Below are 12285 nucleotides of genomic sequence, written 5' to 3' on the forward strand. Positions count from 1 at the left end.
CCGTATCACACGAATTCTAAAAAGATTTAGGATAATATAAACTCACTTCTAATATATCACCCATAATAAGTTATATTATCACGGTAATATTTATGAACCATAAATCAAGGTATATATGTAAGAATACTCGAATATGCAAAATCAATGTGAAACTAATTTAACAATATTAATCTATCATGCCATGTTGGTGAAACACTATTATCATCATATACCCGGTAATAGTTCATCTATATATAGAATAATATAAAAACGTGTATACGCAAGTATTCACATCTCAAAAAGAATACACGTGTATACGCAAGTATACACATCTCAAAAAGAATACACGTGTATACGCAAGTATACACAACTCAAGAAAGAATACACGTGTATACGCAAGTATACGCATCTAAAAAGAATACACGTATATTTTTTTTATTTTTTTATTTTTTTATTTTTTCTTTCTATTTATAATTAATCACATCTAACAAATTAATCTCTTATACTTCAAAATGCTATTCATCCATTAAAGTGTACGAGTAAGGCAAGATAGTTCCTCCAACACCGAGGCAATTAGTTCCTTACTTAGTACGTCACAAAGTCATCAGATAATACAACTCATTCAATATAGATAAAATATCTCCTTGCTTCTTGAACAATCACATAACACCCAAATACAAAGTTCAGAGACAGGTTGTCATACTTAATCCATACTCCACGTGAAAATGATCACCAACAACAAAACCACACTATAGCAGCACACGTCATTTTGATCAAATCTGTCAATAATTAACATATAATAAATGTAACTACTCCTCTTATGATAAGGAAACAAAAATCATTTCATATCCACTCCACAAGTAACTAATATAAATATACACATTACACATACATTCAAATCAAGAAAAATATTGACTCTCTTTATTTCTATATCTCTTTCATTTTCTTTGTAAAAATAAAACAACTAGCGGAAATATTTTTGAAAATAATACTTCTTAAACACTACCCATAAACCACGATCCGAGAATCACCTAGACTCACCTAAGTCTAAGCTAACCAAATGCTTTCGATACCAAATCAAAACCCGATTTTCAAATGAGTTGGAAAAACATTATTTGTTCTCGACTCTTCGATCTCCGGGTGTGGCGACTCTCAACTCCCAAAACCCATAAACAGGTTTAAATATCGGGATAATTAAAACCAATAAAAATTTCAATTAAACAAATGTCCACTTCATTACAAAAATTCATCAAATAAGATTAGGTTACAAATCTCTTTTCAATAACTCTTTAATTAAAATTACAAATGAAAATACAAATAATATTTCCTCAACGGAAAATCTATATCACCTTAATGGAAAACAAAACCTATCTTGAAATGCAACGCTAACGCAAACCACAAGCAGCAACCAATCTTCTTCAACACTAAACCTGTCAAGACTTATCAACTGTGTTCATTTAATGAACACACCCGATAAGCAAACATGCAAATCGGGTCAGCATTATAAAAATGCTGGTGTGAGTAGCTCTAAAATACAACACGTAATTATACCTATATATACACAATCCATATGGCAGTTAGTTCCTCCACCGAGGCGCCTTAACTTTTAACGACTAATACAACATCCTTAAGTTCAATAACTAAAGGCGGTAGTTCCTCCAATCGAGGCTTTTTAACTTCCTACTAACCACACAACAAACTATCACGATAATAAATAAAGCGGGTAGTTCCTCCATCGAGGCGCTTTTAGGTTCTAACTAAACAAATAACCAACATATTACCATAATTAGAATATTTAAGGCTTTCTTTGTGTGTCCCTAAAATCACGTCAGATCTATGTCTTACCTAGTTTCCACGGCTACCACAATCGCTACCCAACGCCAAACATGTACATCCACATGCCTCCCTTACATAATGAACCACTCCGTGAACCAACCACCACGGCGGGATGCGCACACCGTAAATCCTCACATGGAAGCCATTATGTAAGTAATGCCACTATTCGGCATAAAATATCGCGCGTCTCGTTATATTTTGCGAACGGAATAATCAAGCCACTATTCGGCTACGATTGCCCAACACATGGGTCAATCAACATCTTATATATCACATCTTATATATCACATACACCCACACAGGGCAAATCACATGAGTTGTGGTAGTCAGGTTCTAAGATTTTCGTTACGTGTCATACATTTATGACTCATACTAATACCACTATATCACGTGCAGGTCAAATACCTTATTGCACTATGCCACAATATTTAGAAATATCTTAATTATATCTCATAACCACTTTCATTCTTTCACGTGCCAATATATTATTGCACTACGCACAATCCCGTGGGAAATAACCATAAATACTCTACTAGCATCTCACAGATAAAATAATTGAGCGTTTATACATTTATGTCTCCAAAACTATTGCATTCAATATATATATCCCAACATATTATATAATGTCACAATATCAACGTCAAATCTTAATTAGATAATGACAACCAAAGTTATACAATCTTCCACAGCATTTTAGCATTTGATTTGTCCATACAATTTACAACATAAAATGTAGCACAATTAAACAGTCCACAGTCCACAATCAAAGCCCAATATATATATGATTTACACACTACTCACGTCAAATTTTAATTAGATAATGACAAACAAAGTTATACAATTTTCGATAATATTTTATTACTATATTTGTCCATAAAATCAAATATGAGAAAAACTGGAAAAAGTCAACATTCCACAGTCAACGGTCAATGGTCAATGTCAATGTCAACGCATCATGGTCGAAGTCAAACTGTCATTGTCAAAGTCAAACTGCCGTTTCCATGTTCGACAGGTTCATGGTCATAGCCATGGTTCGTGGCTAAGGTCAAGGTGCATGGCTCATGGGCTCCTGACTAAGATAATGGTTCGGACCCAACTGGCCAAGCCCCAACCTTAGAACCCGAAAGTCTAAACGTTGAAAGACCCATTTGGATCTTTATTTTAAGTCCTATGGACTGGCCCCAAACAAAATTAGAAAATTGGCCCAAAACAGTTAAGTGATCGGGCCCAAAGGAAATTAAATAAAACTGGCCCAACCAAAAATGTTTAAAATCGGACCCAAAGAAAATTAATAAAACTCGGCCCAACCACTAAAAACAAAACTAGGCCCAACACAAAACAAATTAGACCGGCCCAAAGAAAACAATCTAAGTTATGGCCCAAAGACTTAAAAGAAAATGGACCAAACCAACTAAAATAGAATCCGGCCCATCCAAACAAATAAAAGGTTGGCCCAAACAAAACAATCCAAGGCTTTGGCCCAGGCCCAAGCCCCAGGCCCAATTCATCATCTTCTCCAACTGCCACCACCGGATCGACCACCGTCGACCTCCACTCGACCACCCATCTTAACCCACCGATTTTAATCCTCATACAAACCCCTACCACTTTAACAAAAACCAAAAACTCTAATATCAGTAATTCAACACTCTTCTTCAAACTAGATCTAGAGTTTCGATCTCCATTAAAGCTTGTTCCAAACTCGATCGGCGACCCCACCCAATCCATCATCAACCCAACTACCACCATTCATCAAACCCCAAACAACAATACCAAATAATTCAAACAACAAAATCACACATCAAAACCAAACCACCGATTATCCACGATAATGGCGTTGAAAGAAAAGCTTCTCAAGCTCAATGACACACTACCAACCAAATCCGCAACTCAACCAACCCGCATACCAAAAATAATACTCTAGCATCACACCCCCAAAACCTGGATTAGACCAAAACCACCATCACTTCACGGTTTCAAAACCCGCCCATCGATGCGGTTTCAAACCTGAAAATATGGGGCGATTTGTTTGTTGTTGGTTGGGCCCTTAACAAGGCCCAAACAAGGTTAAAAGCATAAATCTTGGCGATTTCTCGATATTGGACTCGCTGACGCGCCATTGGCGACTTCGAGTTCAACGATTCGGCGGTTTAAATACAAATCCGAAATTCAACAAGGTTTAATAAAACAAATGTACGAAGTCAATACAACGGGATAATGAAATAGTATACAAAGCGAAATATTAGATAGTATACACGATATCACGAAAACTATACATCCGGTGAAATAGCAAAATAGCTACTCACTTTATTATTTCGGCCGAATCCTCCCAGCCGAATCGTCGCGCTCCACCCTCCGACAAAGCGAGTTTCTAGCTCTGCCTCCATTTTCATTATTTTTATTATCTTAAAACCCTATTCTCTAGAAAATGTGTTTATATACTTGGGTTTGAAACCCGAAGCTCAATCTGACTTCGGACCCGAAAAATCGGGGCCCATGTATCCCAAATCCAATCCAAATGATTTTTAAATAAATAATTTAATTAATAAATTAATAAATAAAAATACGTTTTAAATTTAAATACGGGATTATTACGAACGCCTACGCATTTTTTTTTAATCGTTTTTATCTATTTAATTAATTAATAAATATTATTTATTTTTAAAATTGGTTGGATTGGACTTCGGGACATGTGGGCTGGTTTTGGGCGAAGTGCGTGTTGAAACTTAGGTTCGAACCCAAGTATATAAACACATTGTTCTAGAAGAATAGGGTTTTTTAAGATAATAAAAATAATGAAAATGGAAAATGAGCTAGAAACTTGTTTGCTTCGGGCGTTGGAGACGACGAACTAGGAGGATTCGTCGAAATCAATAAAGGTGAGTAGCTATTTTGCTATTTCACCGGATGTATAGTTTTCGTATATCGCGTGTATACTATCTAATATTTTGTTTTTTATATCGCTTCATTATCCCGTTGATTGACTTCGTGCCGTTGTTTTATTAAACCTTGTTGATTTCTTGATTTGTATTTAAACCGGCTTTGAATCCGCTGAACTCGTCGCAATGGCGTCGGCGGCGCGTCCAACAACGAACGAAATCGCCAATATTCTTTCGAACCTTGTTTGAGGGGGCTTTGAAAGCGCCAAACAATCAAAAACAAATCGTCCCATATTTTTGAGGTTTGAAACCGCATCGATGGTGGGTTTTGAAAACCGAAGTGATGGTGGTTTTGGTCAACCAGGTTTTGGTGTGATGCTGTGAGTATTATTTTTGGTATGGTGGGTTGGTTGAAGCATTTGATTTGGTTGTGTATATGTCTTTGTTGAAAAGTTTTAATGGCGCTTTAATTATCGATAATGGTGGTCTTTGGTTTTTGATGCGTGATTTTTAATTATATTATTTGGTATTGTTGTTTGGGGTTTGATGAATGGTGGTTATTGGGTGTGTGAGGGTTGAGTGGGGGCTTGACAGAGGTGCTGTTGAAGCTTGGGTGACCATTAATGGTGGCCAAAAATTGTAGATCTAGGTTGAGAAGAGTTTTGATTTACTAATATTTATGGTTTTCATTTTCATTAAAGTTGTATGGGTTGGTATGGGGATCGAAACCGATTGGTTGAATTGGGTGGCCGATTGGAATCTAGTGGTGGTCGATTTTGGTGGTGGTGGAGGAGAGAAGCTTGGAGAAGATGACTGTTGGCCGGTTTGGGCTTGGGCCAAAGCCTTGGTTGTTTTGTTTTGGGTTGGGCCGACCTTGTTTTGTTTTGGTTGGGCCGACCTTGTTTTGTTTTGGTTGGGCCGATTGTAGTTTGTATTGCTTGGGCCGGTCCATGTTAGGTTAAACTGTTTTGTGGACCAGTTCAATTTAAAGTTTTTGGGCCGAATCCAATTATGTTTTGGGCCAGTTCAGTATAAGTTTTTGGGCCAGTTTCTAATATTGTTCGGGGCCAGTCCGTATGACTTAAAATAGATATATTTGGGTTTTTAAATATTTAGACTTTTGGGTTCTAAGGTTTGGGCTTGGCCAGTTGGGTCCGAACCATTACCTTAGCCATGAGCCCTTGAGCCATGCACTTTTGACCTTAAATTTGAACCACCACGCTATGACCTGAACAACTGTCGAACATGGAAACGACAGTTTGACTTTGACCATGACATGTTGACTTTGACCTCGACCATGATGCGTTGATCATTGACCGTTTACTTTGACCATGTTGACTTTGACTTTGACTTTGACTTTGACCGTTGATGTAGAATGTTGACTTTTTCCAGTTTTTCTCATGTTGGATTTTATGGACTAATGTAGTAATAAAATATTGTCGAACATTATATAACGTTGTTTGTCATTATCTAATTAAGATTTGACGTGAGTAGTGTGTAAATCATATATATATTGGGCTTTGATTGTGGGTATTAAGCTGTTTAATTGTCTTTACGTTTTATGTTGTAAATTGTATGGACAAATCAAATGCTAAAATGCTTTGTGTAAGCTTGTATAAATTTGGTGGTCATTATCTAAAAACTGAGTTGTTTTGTATTATAGATTTGTCCATATTCTTGAATATGAGAAAAACTGTAAAAAGTCAACATTCCACAGTCAACGGTCAAAGTCAACAGTCAACAGTTAAAGTCAAAGTCAACACATAATGGTCAAAGTCAACACATCATGGTCAAAGTCAAACTGTCATTGTCAAACTCAAACTGTCGTTTCTATGTTCAGCAGGTTCATGGTCATAACCATGGTTCATGGCTAAGGTCAAGGTGCATGGCTCATGGGCTCATGATCAAGGTAATGGTTCGGACCCAACTGGCCAAGCCCAAACCTTAGAACCCGAAAGTCTAAACGTTGATTTGGATATCTATTTTAAGTCCTATGGACTGGCCCCAAACAATATTAGAAATTTGGCCCCAAACACTTAAATTGAACTGGCCCAAAACTAAAATAGATTATTGGGCCCCAAACAAAACCAACTTAGTTATTCGGGCCAAGCCCAAGCAAAACAAAAAATCAGTTTCGGCCCAACCAACAAAACAAATCAATTTTGGCCCAACTAAACATTTAAACTTAGCTACGGCCCATGATCAGGCCCAAGCCCAAAATAGCCATCTTCCTCACCCCACCAGCCACCACCAAAACCGGCCACCACCAAAACCGATCGTCCTCCCCTTTCAACACATCGGTTTAACTCAATTTGAAAAACCCAACACCTTTAACAAAAGCAAAAACCGAAAATCATAAAATCAAAACTCTTCCTAAATCTAGATCTGAAATTCGCAACCGCCATTAATGCTTGTTTCAAGCTTCCACCACCACCATCGACAGCCCCCATTTGAACATCAATACCCACACTACACTAACGGAAACAAAACAAAAACAGTTCGTAGTAATTTACTGGAGGAGGTGCGTGCCGCCATTAATGGACCTTCGAGCTTCAACAGCACCTCCCCACTCTCCAGCACTCAATCCCTCGCGACAATCAATTCGCATACAACCCAAAACAACTACCATACACACTTGATCGAACCCTTCCTCCACACTAGATGGCGCTGCCATTAACGACCTTCTACAGAGCTTGAACAGCTCATCCCATCACCGACAACCAACCTCCAGTACTTAACCCCCGACCTCCATCAACCAATTTCAACCAACAAAATACCCCAAATCCACAGTTCCCAGTTCGACAGTGTAAAGGCTCAGTGTTACAGTAACGCATACGGACAGAGGAGGATTCATTACCTTGGGCTTTAGCCGCCATTGACGCTCTCTCGAGCTTCAACAGTTCCAATCCAGTTTCCCAATTTCAATAGATTTTAATTAATTTTAATAACAAAAGTTTTACCAACGATATGACGAATATTAATAACAGAATAATTAATATATTTTGTGAAATAGAAAACTAATCTACTCACAATAATGAACAGCTCGACGAAATTCCTCCGAAATCCGAAATTAAATTAAGGGCCACGCCTCTAGAAACGAGCTTTCATCTCCGCCTCCATTTTTATCATTTTTTTTTTTCAAAACCCCATTCTCTAGAACAATGTGTTTATATACTTGGGTCTGAAACCCAAGCCCAACACAGACTCGGGCCCAGAAATCAGGCCCGCATATCCCAAATCCAATCTAACCGATTTTTAAATAAATAATTTAATCAATTAATAAATAAATAAAATAAATACATATTTTAAATCACGGCTGATTCAAAATTTATACACATCTCAAAGAATCTCGTCCCGATTCTTCTAAGTAAAACTATCTCTAAACAAATAACGTTGGTTATTAACTTAGAACATACCCAAGAATATACGTAGATTAAACTTAAGCAAGATAACATTTGTATTAATTATTTCTAAATAATACCCGAATATATATCCTCATGCCATTACAAAACCTAATATAGTTTAACTGTATATATTAAAACAAATTATTATTGTCACTTAAACGCAAGATAAATATATCATTTCTCATGAGCATGCAGTTTCTTGACACGTAGCAATCTCTACGAAAAATAATATTTTACTTAAACTAATAAATCATATGGGGTAAGTTCATCCATGCATAAAACATTATGGAGTCTTTCATTATCATGCATACAAGAAAATTAGTGTCCTGATACACTTAAAATAAAAATCACTCATGTCATTGATACTATAATAAAACTTTATATTTACTTTAGTCATGCTCTCAGAAATATTAAATTTAAAATAACCCTTGAATCCTAATTCATGCTTGCAACTGGATCAAATATAGCACGTATCAAAAAATAACACGGTTGTCCTGTAAGCCCAAAGCACCCCCGGTAACTGTTTGGCCCTAGTTTCCTTTAGCTGATTCAAGCCTTTTCTTCAACGTGTCCAGAATAACACGGTTCGTTGCTTCCGCCTGTCCATTTTCCTGGGGATAGTAGGGCTCAGAGAAGTTATGTCGTATCTTCAGGGATTTGCAGAAGTTGTGGATCTCAATAGAATCAAACTGTCGGCTGTTGTCCGATACCATTTCACATGGGACGCCGAATCGGCACACAATATCACGCCAGATGAACCGTTTGACGTTTGAAGACTGAATCTGACTCAAGGATACAACTTCAACCCACTTCGTGAAGTAATCAATTGCGACCAAGAGAAACCTTACATTACCTGGGGCCTTAGGTAAAGGACCCACAATGTCGAGTCCCTACAGAGCAAATGGCCAAGGGCTAAGTATAGGATGAAGCTCATTCACAGGAAGCTTAATGATCCAAGCATGTTTCTGGCATGGTACCCATATTTGGACAAACTGTTTGGCATCTTTTTGCATATATGGCCACCAGTATCCTTGGGTGAGAGCTTTGTGAGCGAGACTCCTACCACCCGAATGATTTCCACAGATGCCTTCATGAATTTCTTTTAAAATTTGTTGTCCTATTCAGGAGTAAGGCACCGGAGGAGTGGGCTCAACCTATGGGTTTTCTGTAAAGGCGGGACCCCCCCCCCTCCGAGGTAGGTAACAACACAAACTGCTATGCATCCCGTTTGAATTTGTCAGATAAAGCCCTGTCTACAGGGAGTTCTCCAGTTCGTAAGAATTCAACCATATTCCAACGCCAATCGGGAAGTAGAAGTTCCATTGACTCGATGTCGGAAAACTGATCATCTGGTATTTCAGGAGCATTGTCAGCAAGATCCGTTTGAATCGGTACCGCGAATCTTCCTCTGTACAACCTCATTATCGCCATCGCTGCGAGTCGATTATCCACCGTGGGGAGATGTCGATCCTCCTCCTCGGCTTTGGAGAGAATCACGAGTGGGATGCTCTTGGTGTTTGTCCGCTTTTTTTATTAAGATAGGTGATAAATCTGCGTGAATGCCTTGCGATTCGACAACAGACGTCGACTATATCTCCGCAATGGGAGGTCAATGCTAGGTAATGCTGGACCTTTACCTTGATATTGCGAGGTTCAATTGAATCAATCTGCCAATTGAAAGGTAGGCCAATGCATCGGCGTCTTAGAACATCGGTCCTTTGGTCTTTGCAAAATGGAGATGCACTCAAATTTTTGCGTGAGGTCGCTATAACATCTAAATAAGCCGCCATTAAAACTCATCTCGTGCTTGATATGACCCGCCAAACTGACAAGCAACTAACTTAGAATCCGTTACCATGTTGATTGTCTTTGCCCCCATTTTGAGCGCCGCTCTCATTCCAAATATTGCGGCTTCATATTCGGCTTCATTGTTGGAAGCAGGAAAGCAAAGTCGGACGAACTTCTCAATTCGGCTACCATTTGGGTCGACTATCACACAACCGATCCCGGACCCCTTCTTATTACTTGAACCATCTGTATACACAACCCATGCCTCGCCTTCGGTGAAATTCTCTTCAACGGAGTTAGGTTGGTGGTTGGGAAAATCTGGCAGTTGTTATTCCTCGAATAACTCGGGTGAAACCATGATATCTTCTATCGGGAAATCCGCCGTCAGAGAAGCTAAAGCATGACCTTTTTCTGTAGTGCGAGGCTCATATAAGATGTGGTAAGCACTTAGGTAGCTAGACCAATCAGCAAGGCGGCCAGACTCTTCGGCTCGTCCGAGTGCCTTGCGAAGGGGATATTCTGTATACAATTTAACCACACGTCCCTGAAAATATGACTTAAGTATGCGTGCTGCATGCACCAGGGCAAGCGCGATTTTCTCAATTTTAGAATATCTACTCTCTGATCCAGTCAACATTTTGCTAATGAAGTAGATTGGGCACTCCTCCGGGTTGTCCACAAATAATACTGCGCTTACTACGATCTCAGAAGCTGCCAAATAAATTCCAATGTCTTGGCCAGTTTGCAGACTAACCAGGACGGGGGGTGATACCAAATATGCTTTAATTTCTTTAAAAGCCCTATCATAGTCCTCGTTCCAACTGAGGCACCTTTCAACGTTTGAAAAAATGGCCTGCATCGATTCGAATACTTTGATATAAATCTATTCAGGGCTGCCAAACGACTGGCGAGCCGCTGAATTTCTTTTTTATTCGATGGTGGGGGCATTTCGAGAATGGCCCGAATCTGTTCAGGGTTTGCCTCAATACCCCGTCGAGTCATTAGAAATCCTAAGAACTTTCCAGATGCTAACCCAAAAGAACACTTCGAAGGGTTCAACTTCAATTTATATCTTACGAGCCTATCGAATACCTCTTATAAATGCTGAAGGTGGTCGGGTGTTTCTTTGGATTTGACCACCATGTCATCGATGTAAACTTCCATGATACGCCCAATCAGATCGGCAAACATTGTATTCATCATCCTCTGATAGGTGGCGCCTACATTTTTCAGACCGAATGGCATGACTCTAAAGCAATACAGGTCGTGGTCCGTTATAAACGTCGTGTGCTCCTAGTCCTCCTCAAGCAGAGGTATCTGGTTATAACCAGAGGAAGCGTCCATGAACGACAGATGCTCGAAACCCGAGGTCGCATCGACTAGATTTGAGATGCGAGGTAATGGGTATGGATGCACTGGGCAAGCTTTGTTTAGGTTGGTGAAGTCAATGCAAACCCTGAGCTTCCCATTTTTCTTTGGAACCGCGAACGCGATATTGGATACCCAAGTCGGGTTATTCGACGGCTTAATGAACCCTGCTCCCAAGGTTTACCAATCTAAGTCATTGACCTTCCCGGTTTTAAACGGGAGCCATCCACCTTGGTCTTTGTCAAACCGGTGTGAATCTCGGGTCAATATCGAGCCTGTGGCAAGCGACATCTGTGTTGACTCTGGGCATTTGGTTGATATCCCAGGCAAATATTTCTTGATAATCCCATAACAGGTGAATTAGAGCTCTTTTTTCGGTTGGAGGTAAGTCGGCAGCGATGAAAGTAGTTTCGTGGCTCTCGCCCCCTATTTGAACTTCCTCCAACTGATCGATCGAGGGACCTTCTTCAGAGCGTCGGGCTTCTCGTACCTGATAAGCCCAATGTTTATGTAATTGCTATTTGGCATGATCAACCTAGAGGATCGTGTTGCCCCGGACTTCGGATTTTCTTGTATCTTCTAGTGCCAAATCATGACACTGATGTGACATCATCTGGTCACTGCGGATCTTACATACTCCTGTAGGCGTGGGGAATTTCAACGCCTGGTGGAAGGTGGATACAACAGCCTGATTTGCATGGATCCAATCCCTACCGAAAATTGCATTGTAACAAGAACCACAATCTATCAAATGGAAATTTATCCCGGCAGATTGATGCCCAACCGTGGGATTGGAGGAGATGAACCTTTCCAATGGCATGGGCTGGTTCTCCGTTGAATCCAATGATTGGGTTACGGTCTTCTATGATCAAGTCCTCTGATAGTTTCATTCTGGAGTAAGCCCTAGTGAATAACACGCTAATTGAGCTTCCTATGTCGATAAGAATCTTCTGCACCCTAAAGATTCCTATCCATGCAGTAATGACAACAGCGTCATTGTGAGGGTAATAAACCCCATTTTCGTCATTCTT

This window comes from Coptis chinensis, chromosome 5, assembly GCF_015680905.1.
Source record: "Coptis chinensis isolate HL-2020 chromosome 5, ASM1568090v1, whole genome shotgun sequence".
Taxonomy (NCBI): domain Eukaryota; kingdom Viridiplantae; phylum Streptophyta; class Magnoliopsida; order Ranunculales; family Ranunculaceae; genus Coptis; species Coptis chinensis.